Source organism: Manacus candei, unplaced genomic scaffold, assembly GCF_025592945.1.
Source record: "Manacus candei isolate 608988 ecotype Guabito, Panama unplaced genomic scaffold, ASM2559294v1 h1tg000119l, whole genome shotgun sequence".
In the NCBI taxonomy this organism is placed as follows: domain Eukaryota; kingdom Metazoa; phylum Chordata; class Aves; order Passeriformes; family Pipridae; genus Manacus; species Manacus candei.
Genome location: NW_026138167.1, coordinates 1,228,139 through 1,241,782, shown reverse-complemented (window position 1 = coordinate 1,241,782; position 13,644 = coordinate 1,228,139). Strand labels below are relative to the sequence as shown.

General features: G+C 42.2%; 1 protein-coding gene across 6 annotated transcripts in view; it reads left to right on the top strand.

The window, feature by feature from the left end:
• The first annotated feature begins 6,545 nt into the window (after window positions 1-6,545).
• The window catches only part of TRPM1 (transient receptor potential cation channel subfamily M member 1), a 97,515-nt gene continuing 90,416 nt past the window's right edge, over window positions 6,546-13,644 (top strand). For 4 of the 6 annotated variants that reach the window (XM_051770473.1, XM_051770468.1, XM_051770472.1 and 1 more), the window contains exon 1: window positions 6,546-6,980. The gene's annotated coding sequence lies outside the window, so the exon portion shown is untranslated. Of the gene's footprint in view, window positions 6,981-12,261; window positions 12,801-13,396; window positions 13,487-13,644 lie in introns of those variants that run through there. The other 2 variants (XM_051770470.1, XM_051770471.1) reach the window with 2 other exon arrangements.

Sequence of the window (13,644 nt, the reverse complement as noted above, 5' to 3'; positions counted from 1 at the left end):
CTGTCACAACGTGTTAAATAACCCCAGGCAAAAGCCATCTCAATAAATACAAGGTTGTGTGTATGGCAGAACCATACACAGGAGAAAAGTTGCACAGTTCTGAGACAAAACAAAAAGACTGGTATTGTTTGACAATAGCGAGAGGGATGAGTGCCCCATACTTTTTGAAGTGGACAGGCTAAATTAGTAAGTCATTCAAGGGTAACCTTGTTTGTACATGTTCTGGGGTGTCATCTTTTCTTTGATTAGTTGACAAATTGAACACAGCTGAACCAAATAAATTGAGGGCTACATGTCCACAGACCTCTATTTTGCTGGGCAGTATCAGTCACTGCACTCAGACTGGTCATCTCAGGATGTTGCCAGAGGGGATTTTTCTGCTGAAGTTTGAAGCATGGGGAATTTTGGTCTGGACTTTATGGTCTGTCTGTTGTGAAGCTGAAATACAAAATTATATTTCTGAGTGCAAAAAGAGCTTAACTGCTTAGTTTAGCTTCATGTGACAGTAAGAATACCTGTGCTGCAGGCCTGACTGATCTGCTGGACTTCAGCATACCCACGTTCTACCTTTGGTTTCAGCAGAATAACACTGGAGACTTCTAAAGATGGCAAAGTCTTCTGTTTTCTCTTGGCTTTTGCTTTCTATTTTCAGCGTATTCTTTTGGGTTTACCCTGCCTGTCAGTTGGTGCCACACTGCAAGGGAGATGGGGAGTGCTTTTTGCTCAGTTTTGGCAGGTAGACAGGAGGTTTGGCCTTAGTTAGACTTGGACTGCTGGCTCTTTGTGGTGACAGAGCTTCTCCTGGAGACTGACCTCAGTGTGGGCAACTCTGCATGGGTCACCACTCAGGTCATCCTGCTGTCATGCCAAAACACTGAATAGAAGTGATCACTGGACTAACAGAGGAAACACTAAACCAAATTGGAACTCTTCAAAGGACAGCAATTTTCTGGTGCTTTCAGAACTCACTTTCAGCAGCTTACACTCTCACTTTTTGCCCTTGGACTCATTTTATAGGGTTTACTTTTGGACTGTTTGATCAATTCTTATTTTGCCTACTATGAGAAATACATTAGATGTCACTTCTCTGGGTTCCACTCCTTGTACAGCAGATGATCTAAAGACATCATTGCTCAGACGTTTCTGTGCTGTGCTGGTAAGTCCTTAGTCAAGTGGTCCCACTGAATTTGATAGGAGTACAGATGGAAGTTCATTTGCATTGATCAAACTTTGAGTGCACATTTCATTGCAAATATTTACTCTTCATAATGAGTTGCATTTGAAGCTTGCAATCTAGAAACTTTAGGGACTACAGGAGTTCATCAGAGTCATAGCTGGAACATATCTAATGAAAAAAAAAAACAAAATAAAGAGAAGATTATAGCTGGGAAAAAGTAATAAGAGGTCAGAATTTCTTGGCTAATGGTAAAATGGGCCGTATGTCCTTTCACTTTTAATCCCACCCTGGAGATAACTAAAGGTCTCAGACTCCTTTTCAAACACATATAGTACCACGGAAGGAAGGGATACATTTTAACAGTGCCTGTCAGTATCTAACTTGTTTTACATGGGCGAGAGACATAAGGGAAAGAATAAATAGATTTTTCTCATAATTTTTTTTAAAGCTTTTTGTACAAGTTTAGAAAGGTTAGCTTCATGCTATGGGATGTTTTTGGTTTTGGTATATCTGAGACAGTAATTAGATATGGACAGTTTTGTGAACAAATGGCTTTTAAATATCAGATTTGTTCAAGAAAGATGTAAGTAGTTTTGTTGAGACACTTCAGAAAAAAACACCCAGTGGAAGTGAATATGTGAACTAGAAAATATCTGCCCATATGCACTTCAAATTACCTGTCAAATATGCTCATCTTTCTGCTCTTGAAGATATAATAGTGTTCCATTCACTCTGCCCATTGCATGTTCAAAATTCTATAGATAACAAATAGTCTTTGGAAAATAAACTGCAGGAAAGAATGATATATATACTATTGCTTCATTTAACAAGGAAAGATGATTGAAAAGTAATATGATTTTACTCAGGTCTAAAGTAAATTAGTAGCAGTACTGACTTTGTAAGTGGGCATGTCTTGGACAACTAAGTATATGTTATTTTTAACACTTTAAAGCTTATCCTCTTTCTGACTTCTCTTTTCAAGGTCTGAATGGAAACATAGCCAAATGGAAGCTATGAATTTTGTGAACACAAAAGGCTCACCAATCCACTGTGTCTTCCAATGAAGCAAGTTCCTCACACTGTGTTGAGGAAACACAGGCTGTCCTGGTAACTGAGGTCAGAACCATTAAATATTAACTTTTCAAATACATGGATAGGCCTGTGACTCAGACAGTGTTCTGCTAACTAGGCAGTATTAGTCTGGGGAATCCTATATTTTCCTAGGCTGACTGGAATTTGGCCCCCAGAAAAGAATTTGCACTGACTTCTGTGTTCAGAAAGTGAGAGCAGACATACTCAGAATGCTAAGAATTTTCTCGTTCTGGTCTTTCCCAACAGTAGAGTAGTTTAACAATAGCTGTGCAGAGGATAGAAGTATTTTTAGCCTAGGTTCCTAAATCAGGGAGACCTAATGCAACCTTACTGTTTGTCTCACTGCTGTGGAGTTCCCTGGCTGACTTTGTCTGGCTTTAACAGCAGTGTCTGAAACTGGGCTAAATAGCATCATAGGATGGAAGAGACAAAGAATTCTGTGACAGGGAGACTGTGTCCTGAGCTGTGCTGCAGTGAGGCCATAACATACAGATCCATAGAAAACTGACTCTGTCAGTGTCTGTCTCATGGAATTCATTGATTGGTCTGGAGGTTATTTGGTGGCAGTCAGCTGTAGCACAGTGCTTCCTTCAGTATGCTCAGTCCTGTATGAACTGAGAAGCTCTTCTGCCATGGAAAATAGAGATTTTCTTGTGGAATTCAAAGTGTACTTGAACTACTCTTAGAAAAGCACTGTTTAGTACCTATGAGTTAAAATTTAAACCCGACTGTTGGCCTAATTGCCCTCAGTGAGTCCAACAGAAACTGCAGTTAGTGACTAACTCATTCCAGGCAGTGATAAGGCACATGGACAGGACTCTGTGTCGCCAGCCCTTGGTAACTGGACAGTGCTTGAGGTGTCTGGAAAGTTCCCACACAGGAGGAATCTCCTTTGGTACTGTGGGGCTTCCAGGAACACAGTATTTGCCAGTCTGTGGGGGCTGCTGTTCATGCACAGGCTGGCTCTGTACCGGGGTCTGTTACACTCCTCTCTCATATGGGAGTTGTAGTCTGTGATCAGAATTTTAATACTAATTTAGAACATGGCAAATACAACTTCAAAGAGTGTGATCAGGATGAGATTCCTTGCTTGTGACATCACAAGGCCTCAGTATACCTTAGCTCTCAATGGAGGTGGCAAAATCCTCTTCTGGCCCCAACACAGGGGGAATTTCATGCAGGAATGCATTTCTTCAAAGCTATTTAAGCTCCTAGAAATTCAGGTAATATTTAGTGGGATTTTCAGAGTTGCATATCTCACTCCTCAGCAAAGCAAATGGTATTAAGGTATAAGTGATATTTTTTCAAGTATTGTCTGCATTGTAAGGCATCTGCTGAAAAAAAAATACTCGAACAAATCCAGCTCCGAGTGTCCATTTATAATTGTTTTAGAAATTTGCCTTTGACTTTAGTGGGAAGGGACTGTAAAAAAGACAAAGTAATTGGCATCTGACTTCATTGTGGCACAGTGTGGGTTTATGATTTATTGAGTAGTTGCCTACAATAAGTTGTAGTATACTTTGTTTATTTGGTATTAGGAAAAACATTTATATCATTCTGTTATGAACTGTCCTCTTGTGAAGGGATAAGTTTGTCCCCTCTACAGACCTTCCTTATCTGTGGGTTCAGGCATTTTCTGGGAAATTGCCATGGCAAGAAAAATTGAATCTCCCCTCTTCTCCCCCTCTCCTGTCCCTGGAAAGAACAGCCTATGTTTGTGGAAGGTAAGTGCTTTGGGTAACAAGTGCAATCAACAGGGCGATAGGTGATAACATTAACAGTGTAGTTTAGCACATAAACCAGATTCTAAGTGTACAAAAGGGCCCCCTGGTGATCTGGTGGTCAGGATGCTGCACTCTCACCGCCGCGTCGATTCCCGGTCAGGGGACTCCCCCGGGCAGATGGAGCTCGTCAGCCCTGTAAGGCCATCCATCTCAGAGAAGGTCACTAAACAAACCTACGTTCTGGGGACCTCACTGCCACCGTCCGAGCTCGCTCGGCCCCGGCAGATGAACCTCAGGATTAAAGGGTGGGCTCAGTTCAGCGCACACTGGGTCTCACCTAAAAAATCCACTGCACAGGATCAAAGGGGAAAGACCTTTCCCAAATCTTCGCTCGCGAAGACTGGCCATACAGTTGTATGAAAGGGAAATCAGAGCTCTGTTGGGCCTCCCACTGTCCCACTGCTGACTACTGCAGATTTGCTAAGCCATCTTTGGTAGAGTGAGAAGCTTTTGGTGGAGGCAGCAGACTAAGCCTCAGGATGACCCCATACATTAATTTTTTCCTACTCCCAGCATGGACTTTCAGATGTGTCTCACTCCTGAGAGAAAAGGCTTCTCTTTCAGCCAAGGCACCAGGGGGAGGAGGAGAGCAGCTTTGGGTGTCACTGTGTTTATGTACCCAGATTACGGAGAAACTGAGTAAGAATGCAGCTGTGAGCCTTTAAGCAGCATGCCATGGAAAAATAAAACACAAAGTGTGTATGTGCATGAGGGGAATGTACCCAGGGTTATGCACATTCCAGCAGAGGCCTCAGTAAAGACTAGAATTTTAATTCTCATCTGACAACATTCCACCAAGACAACTTACATTCCCTTCCTGCTTCCCCCTCCCAGGAGATTAATGTATAAAAAAATTGGCTGATTATTTATTCTGCCTTGGCTATAAAATAGCTGGGGAGTGCCAGCACTCCAGAGATTAGCTGGAGTACTTTCGTTTAGTTCCTCATTTGGATTTTCTGGGATTCATTAGTATTATCTATTTTTCTTCCTGTGTATTTTCATTCAAAATCTAGATTAGAAATGACCCCAACTACATTGGTATCTCTGCAGGGACTCCTCAAGTTTCTTTTTACAACACACATGGTCCCCCTCCACATGCCTGTTGCTATAGTATAAGGCAGGAAAGAGGTGAGGCAGTGACTCATGTAAGATTAACAGCACAATTAAAGTACAAAACCCCACCTATCCCAGTAGGAACAAAGATCTGGAGCTGCACAACACCTGCTGTCCAGTCTTTCTATGTTTATTCCGTTTTTTTTGGTTCTGAATACAAACATGGAAAGTAGGCCTGTGTTCAAGGAATTCGAATGAAGGAAATGTTGGCTTTGGAGCTGACATCAGTGTGAGATCAGGAGAACCAGACTTTGCACACAGTCATCTGTTAATTTCTGGATTACAAACTATATACAAAAAGGTGCAGAAGTCTGTTTCCTCTGTGTCAGTGGGCCTGCCAGCATTTATAATACCCCATTTCAACCACATCTGATGGCTGAAATCATCAGTTAGCTAGTCATGTAGCTGAAATAATAGAACGAGTCTAACCACTTCAAATGAGGATGCTTTTTTCTCTTGTTATAATATTAGTAATTCTAGTAATAGTCACAGTAAAACTTTTTTATTGCAGCAGCTTCTGTTTAGCACTGTTGAAAAAATGTGTCAGCTTGGGAATCCAACTGCCAGGGTTTTCTTTCTCTTTGTTTAAGTAAGAAGCAGAGCACAAGACCCACAACCAGCAAGGGGGACGATGACTTAAGTTACTTTTCCATTTCTGTGATTCTAGACATCTTCAGCAGCCAGGAGGATTTACAGTACAGAGACAGCATCTCATGTGCTGGCCCTGCAGAAATGAGCTGGCACTGGGTGCTCAGAAGCCACCAGTGTACTGTGCTTTACCTGACTTCAGGCTTCTCATGCCCCTTTTCCTTGGGTAAATGTGCCAAGGTATGGCTGAGAATCCTTCCTCATAACTTTAATTAGTTCCTAACATAGATTAAGACCTCTGAAGTTGTCCGAAGAGATACAGTGCAGAGATTTGAAAGCTAATTAATGTGGAGGAGGCAGAGCTATTTTTTCCTCTCTGCTTTACACAACTACTATTGAGCTCAACCATGAGCTGTCTCCTAGAGGAGGGGAGGAGAAGCATCACATCATACACCCCATACACGACTTACCTGTGCCAGGAGGGGGGTTGCCCTGCAGCAATGCCACACAGGGGACTGGGAGGGATCCTCTGGGGAGGAAAGGAAGCAAACAAGGCATTGATGTGTCCCTGTTTCTGGTGCCAGCCATTTTAGGTGGCCTCCTGCCTCGCTGCAGTGGGGCCCACACTGTTCAAGTTCAGTTTTAGGACATTGACTCCCAGAGCTTATAAAAAATGCCCCCCAAAACCCTTAAAGGCATCTCAGAATCCTCACCCCCTGCCGTTTTCAACAGATGTCACACAGTTGACTGTGTGATTGTGAGGTTAGCTTCCCTTTCATGTGTGGTTCCTCACTACCATGTTGGCAACCAACATAAAAGCATAGGCAAGTGGAAGCTGTCCTTAGGAAGACCCTTTTCAGAAGGAAATAATTTGTTTTCCTTTGTCTGATTGTTCCTTGGACCCTTTTAGAGAAGATGGTGGCTCTGTGCCAGTGTATCTGCCAGCCATGGCCACAGAGGAGGTGTTATGGACACGGTGTGCTCTGGCTCCCTTCTGCCTGGAACACCGAGAAACCACGCAGGGTCTGCTCACAGCACATGAGGAAGACAGTGACTTAAACATTCTTCTCCCCTAATCAAGCTTAAGATTAAAAGCCCTGAGCAGCAGAGGCGTGTGGACTGGCTGCCTGAGAGGTACACCTGGCTTTTGGAGGTAGGAAGGTTTGCTCACAGAGATGGCTTTGGCTTAGAAATCACCCAACAGAGTGGAGACTACTTCCCTTCTGGTAAGGAGGAGGAATAGCTGGGGGGAGGCTGATGGCCCAGGATGAGAACTGGAACATTCTGAAAGCCTTGCTGGGAATTGGCAAATGGTCTGGGAGTCTGAGGGCCTGGGTATAATAACCTGCTGAATTGCATTTTTGTGCAGCATTCTGAGCAGTGACTGGGTATTCTCTGAGTCTGTGAACACTAACCAATCTCTCTCTCTCTTTTCTCATTTGTTTATTTTGTTTTGTTGGTTTTGGTTTTTAGGTTTTTAGTTCAACTAGCTAAGTGCAGAGCCTCAGTCAAAATCTTGTATTTTTTAGATTAGTTCTAGTTCAGCATTACTGATGCCTGAGTTTGATAGTGCTTACAATAGCAGTGAAGCAATCATCTTTTATGGCAGCTGTAAACCTCCTTATGTCTTCTCCAGAAGTTAATATAATAATAATAATAGCTTTAAAGGTCTCCTATTACCAGCTGTAAGTCTGATTTTCTAAGAAGAGTCTGCTAATAGTGTTAGTCTGGCTTCAGCAGTTTCCTTTGTCTCAGAGCCCCTTAGAGGGGCAGTGGGTTCTTAGCCAGAATTCTTGTTTTGGTCCTGTAACATGTAGTTTTGTTGTAACAGTAGTTTATTCTTAATAATATTTATCTGCTTTATTTATTTATTACTGTCTAGATTTTGGTACATCAATTCCTTCTGCGTTGCTGACAGCCTAAGAGCACGTAGTTCACATAGATCAGTATCCACAACCTGTCTCCAATGATCATGATTACATTACTTCCATTTCAGTAAGTGCAGAATGTCCTTCATCAGCTGATAACATTGATTGTATTAAAAATGAAATTCTCAAAACATTAAATTGCCTAAAAATGAATTTGAAAAAATATCAGCAGGAGTTTCTTTCATAGTCTGTGTCTGTGAGAAGTAACTATGCGTCAGATTGTGCCTTTGGCCATAGAGGCAGGTGATGCTGGTGTATTGGCCACATGTGAGGCTGGTGACCCTCCAGCCTCTCTGATGCTCTTGGGCAGTCGCTGTGTGACCCCCAACAGGGCTGAGTGGGCAGCAAGATCAACAGTGTGAAGATCAGGGCTATAGTCAGTTCTGTATAGGGAGACAAAAATACATTTTTGTGGTCATGTTTTCTGATTGAGCCTATTACACAGTCTCAACTTTAGTTGGGTAAAGAGAAATAATGTTTCTGCCTGCTGGTAGCTCCTGTTTTCAGAGACTCACTTTAGAGGCCAGTGCTCCAAGAATTTGTTTTGGGTTTTGATCCTTAATAAAGAATCTGAGGAAGACCAAATTAGAAATTACCAGTGTGTTTGGGAGATACTGCACTGTTATCCAGCATCCTAAGACAAGGATTACTGTAGCTGAGGATGCAGCCAGAGAACTAAAACTTCCAGAGAACATATTCGCTGTTGGAAGCACTGTCACATCCTGTGATAGAATGATCAGGATCCCCTGGAAATTCAGGTTATTAATCCTCTTCTCTCTCCCATATTCATGTCCTTCTTGAGTCTTGTTCTGGCGTGTGAGCAAGATGTGTTCTGACCTGTTTCTTTGTCTTTTTGAGTTGCTGCCAGATTGACCTAAATGAAACGTGTCACTTCGCCTTCCTTGTAGGTGAAGATAGGTCCATGTTTGGGCAGCTTAGGGACATCTGGGACTGGTACACACTTAAGTAGGAAATCCATAGCCCTGGGACATCAGCCATGAAAAGAGAAAACGATGCACAGAGCCCCCTTCCCTCCCTTCCCCAGATCCCAAAGAAGGATGTCCAGAGTGCCCCTCCCTCCGTTCCCCATCCCTGCCCACACCGTGCCCGCGGCCCGCGCTCGCCATCTGCCGGGGCCTGGTGGGAACGGGGCAGGGAAGCCTGGCCGGACTCACGGGAAAGGGGTAAAAACCAGGAAACTGCCTAAAACAGAAGGGCTCGGTGTGTGTCACCGAGACAGGGAGAAACCACACGGGAACATCAATCTCCAGGACTCAAAAAATGTAAAGAATAATTAAAGGTTTGTTTGTGGTTGCATTAATTGTGACCTTTCTAGTTGTTTCAGACCATGAAAAACTACTGAAACCAGTTACATTTAGAACAGAGCACAAATCTGTATAACACTGTCTTTTACATGGGATGTGCTACTGGGCAGAAAACAGGATTCTGAAAGTAGTTTATTCGAGGCTGAGAATTACAAAGTGGATTTATTTAAAATGGTTTCCTAGTTATGGAAACTAAAGCATTGTTTCAAAAGTAGCAGACCACAGAGTAATTTCAGCTATACGAGTGTGCTATATTGTGCATTTCAGCCAGGAACTCAGTGGCTACACTTGGACTTTGAGAACTTCTCCTACAGCTGTCTTGTCACCTCTTTGGAAACTCATCTGCCCATTAAATTAATATTTTTCTTTTTTCCTTACAAATTAATAAATAAAAAAGAAAGGTTTCTTTGCAAGGCAGCTTCTTTTCTGACACTCTGTCCTGGAAAGATTGCTTTGTGTTACCTGAAGCTAAATGCCACAATATAGTTTGTTCAAACAACACACTCCAGGATTGTATAAGTCAACTAAACCAAAATTGCCTCATTTAGGTTTTTGACAAATAAAATACAAAGCTTCCCTTACAGAAACACAAGCAAGTTGTGATGCAGAAATTTCATTAAATTCATGCCTATGTTCACATATGCCTTGGAGAATGCCTAACTGAATAATGATATTTTCAGCTATTTAAAGAGAGTTTCATTATGATTACAGCTAGGTTGCCAGGTATCTGTGTCTTTTCAGAGTAGCAGAGTACATCAAACAATATGTCTCCAGTCAGTACCACTGTTCTTGTTCCTGCTGTAGATGGAATTTCAGGTGTTAACCCCTCCTAGGATTTGTTCTGTTGTTTGGTAACCAGCCTGGCTCTAATTTACAGGGTTAGAAAAGATTAAGTGGCCTACACCCAAAATTTAAGAATGAATGCAAGCACTCTTTTTTCTGACTTTCCATCATTGCTGGTATCTGGGCAGTAGTACCAGCCTGCCCCAAAGTGCTCACTTTGATTCTTCAAGTGACAGTTTGGCTTGTGAATGGAAGTATGTGATTATGGCAATGTTGGAAAAGTAAAACATAACTACCCGCTTGGTTTTTAAACAGCTACAGACTTAACAATTGGATCTTTTTACTCAGAGCTCAAATATTGGAAACCCTTTACCATATCACTTTCATGATTATCTGTGACACAGCACTGTCACCTTTGGCAACCAGTAAGTCTCTAATAGGAATAAAGCCTGTAGTAGTCCATAGCAGCAAGCAGGCTTACTCAAGGGAATTAGGAATTAGCCTTTTGTAATACTCTGAGTAGACGTTTGCACATCCTCCAGCAGAGCTAAAAGAACCTCTGCATGCTCAGGGCTATGGGGAATACTTTGGGTTTACACTGAACAGTATCTTCCTACATTTAACTAACATACAGCCCAAGGATATGGTGCTTTCTTCAAGTCTGACAAGGTAGGTGCTTCTCGTTTTTCTGTTTTAAGGAGAACAGTAAGGTAAATGAACAGATTGGGTGCTGAGAAAATAAATGTGGTCGTCTTTTCTACCACTGTTTGAGTGGCCATTTGCTTGGATCAAAGGTCTTTTGCAAAGCAGAAAGCTAAAAAAAGCTCACTCTACCTTCAATGAGATGAGAGCTGCCTGTGTTTTTCTCCCAAGAGGGACTTTTCTTTTCCAGTATCTCTTCTGATATTTGAACTTCGATTCATCCTAAGTAGTGTAAATCTGAGCTTTTGTGTTTATACAATAATATTTTTATATACCTAGATTGTGTCATCGAAACAAATATATTCTGTCTCTTTCTTGTATTTAAAAGAAGGGAGAGATTCTTTTTCTTCTCTTCCAAATGAATGCTGGAAGTATATTTTTAGACGTCTGATGCATGCTTGAGGAAAAAGCACAGAGGTATGTACATATGTTCTGCTATGTACTTGTTAAATGCTTCATCAAAGTTCAGGGGTTTTAGTACTCATTATACTTGTAGAACAAAACATTGCTGATACATAGAAAGTAGAAGAAATAGGTGATGAATGAAAAATGGCTGGTGCTGTTAACATGATGCAAGGCAAAGACTTGAAATTAAGTAATTTTGTCTAACTGGTGTTATTTTTGTTGCACTGTCATGATTTTCTCTTCAGTCCTCCTTGACCTGAAGCAAAGGGATAGATCTCTGAAAGTTTGCAGTTCATCTCGCTTTACCACCCACCCTGGAATCTGTTATGGTCATGCTCACTCTGAAGTGAACTCATGACAGAAAATTAAATTAGAGCAATACAGTAGCTTTTCACCTCTCTGTGTTGATTATGTGGCTGCTGAAATGGAGCCTGGCAGTGACTTAGTCACCAACTGGGCCTTGAGTGTCTCAGGTGAGAAGCTGCCAATACCTCTCTGTTCCTGAGCTTAGGAGTCCTGCAGGGACTGGCAGTGCACAGCAGCCAGGAAGAACTAGTGAATATGGATGTAGCAACTCCAAAGAGAGCTCAACGGCAGCAAGAAAACCTCAGTCTTATGGTCATCTCTGTTTGAGAGGACTCACTCTTTTGCTGGGTATTTATGAACCATGTCATAAATACACACAACTCAGTCTCTTTGCAGCCCTGGCTGCCAGTTCCAGGAGCATCAATGGCAAACTCTTCAAAGTGCCTTTCTCCTTGAAATTTCATGTTCATTTTGCTGCAGAAATCTTACTTGCTATCCATTTCTGCTAGTAATATCAGTCTGAATGGAATCAGCATGTGCCTTCACCCTTTGTTCAGAACACTCAAGTTTGGAAATTAAAAGCACAAAAGTAAGTTGTGGGCAAACATAGTTCTTCCAAGAATCCATCTTGCAAGGACATCTTGGATAAAATGTGGGTTAAGCTAAGCAAGAGTCATGCATTGTCAAGGAAAGTGTCTGCAAATGGAGTCAGTCAGGGATAGAATCATCACGAGTAATCACATACGGATGTGTTCAGAGCTACAAATGGCTCTTTTCAGTCTTGTTTCCATTCAAGCCAGTTGTCAGACTCGCTTGAAACTGCCTGCCATCACACCTAATTTAAAACCTTTTGCATCAAGCTGAGACCAAGCTTTCTTTTTAAAAATACCAGTGGTTCAAGTTGCCATATCACCATATTTCTTCCTTGTTCTGTTTGGGATTTCTTTTTCATTCATAGTTACAACTAGATGTGTCCTCATAAAATAGGTCTTTGGTGTTCACAGTCCTGAATTTTATTAGGGAATAATAATCCCGTTAATAACTGTGAAAATATTGTAGCCTTGAATGTGTTTTCTCTTTTTAATACTAACACTTTTAGCAGAACCTTGTGGGAGTAGTGGGTAGTGAGAAGGTACTGTAATCTGCCTGTTGGCTCCTCTGTCGCTTGCAGAAGGGAGTTATCAATGCATTGCAGGAACCTGGACTGTTTATGCCCTGCTGTGTTGTCCCTCCAACAGGTATGGGGCTGGTTGAAGTGCCCCATGAATACCAGGGCTTGTGGACATGAGGCTGCTCCTGTCTGTCCATTCCTCTTCCTGGTCAGGGGGCCTGTGGCACACCCCACTGTAATGTCCCCTGTCCCTGCCCTCCCTTTAATCCTGACCCACAGGCTCCCCATCCATCCCAGAGCTCCATGTGCTCCAGCTGGGCACTGACACACCCCCTGCCTGCCTTCCTGTATCCTTCCATTCACAGTTCCAGTCACAGGAGCCATCCCACCAGCCCTTAGTGATGGTAATGGAGTTATTTTTGGAATGATTCCAGGAGGCCAAGGCATGGGCCCTGCTGAGCTGGACACTGGACAGCAGAACCAAAGGTGATTAATGCACATGCACAGAGCTGAATGCAACCATTTACTGTTGTATTTGCTTATTCCCCACTAAAGCCCATGTCAGAATTCTGATTGAAATGTGTCTCTATGCTGAGAATTAGTTGGCTGCAGTGAAACAATATAACAACAACTTTCTAATTTAGGCCAAATTCTGCAGATCCTGGAAAAGCCTAGTTCATATCGACTTCATTAAAGGTGGAATTCAGCCTACTGCTGAGGGCTGGCATAAAGCCCATCTATGCTTAACTCTCCCCTAAGTTCTGAAATATGCACTGCTTTTGTTTCTGAGCTGTAGTAAATTTTATGTGGAGAGTTCCACACCTGTAAGGTGTGTAGGGTTGGGCCCTGAAAACTCTAGTAATTGCCAAGGGGGAAAAAACCCAGAAACGTATTCTATTGCACAGCATAGAAGAGTACTTGGTGAACTGGAATTTGTTTTCATAGTCAAGAAGTTTTCTTCATCCTCTGTCAAATTAGTCTTGGACTATATTCATTATTTACAAATTTGCTCTCAAGACTGTACCTACTCATAAAATATTTCTTGAAGCTCTTCATTTCATTGCTCTTCTCTTGTCCTGTAGCACATGAAGATGAAATTTTTGAGGATAAGTGGGGAAAGCTGCTTTGAGTGGACTAATAAGCAGGAATATATTGACTGGATGTATGTGTAGGTATGTTTTCAAACAGTAAGTGGACCTGCTCATTTTAAATTTTGCACTTTCTCTGTTGGGGCAGGAACTCCTTTAAAAAATGAGTATCAAATTAGACCAGCTTGGTGAGTTCAGCAGCAGCAGTGTGACAGTGACACAGAGACAGGCAGTGCAGGCAG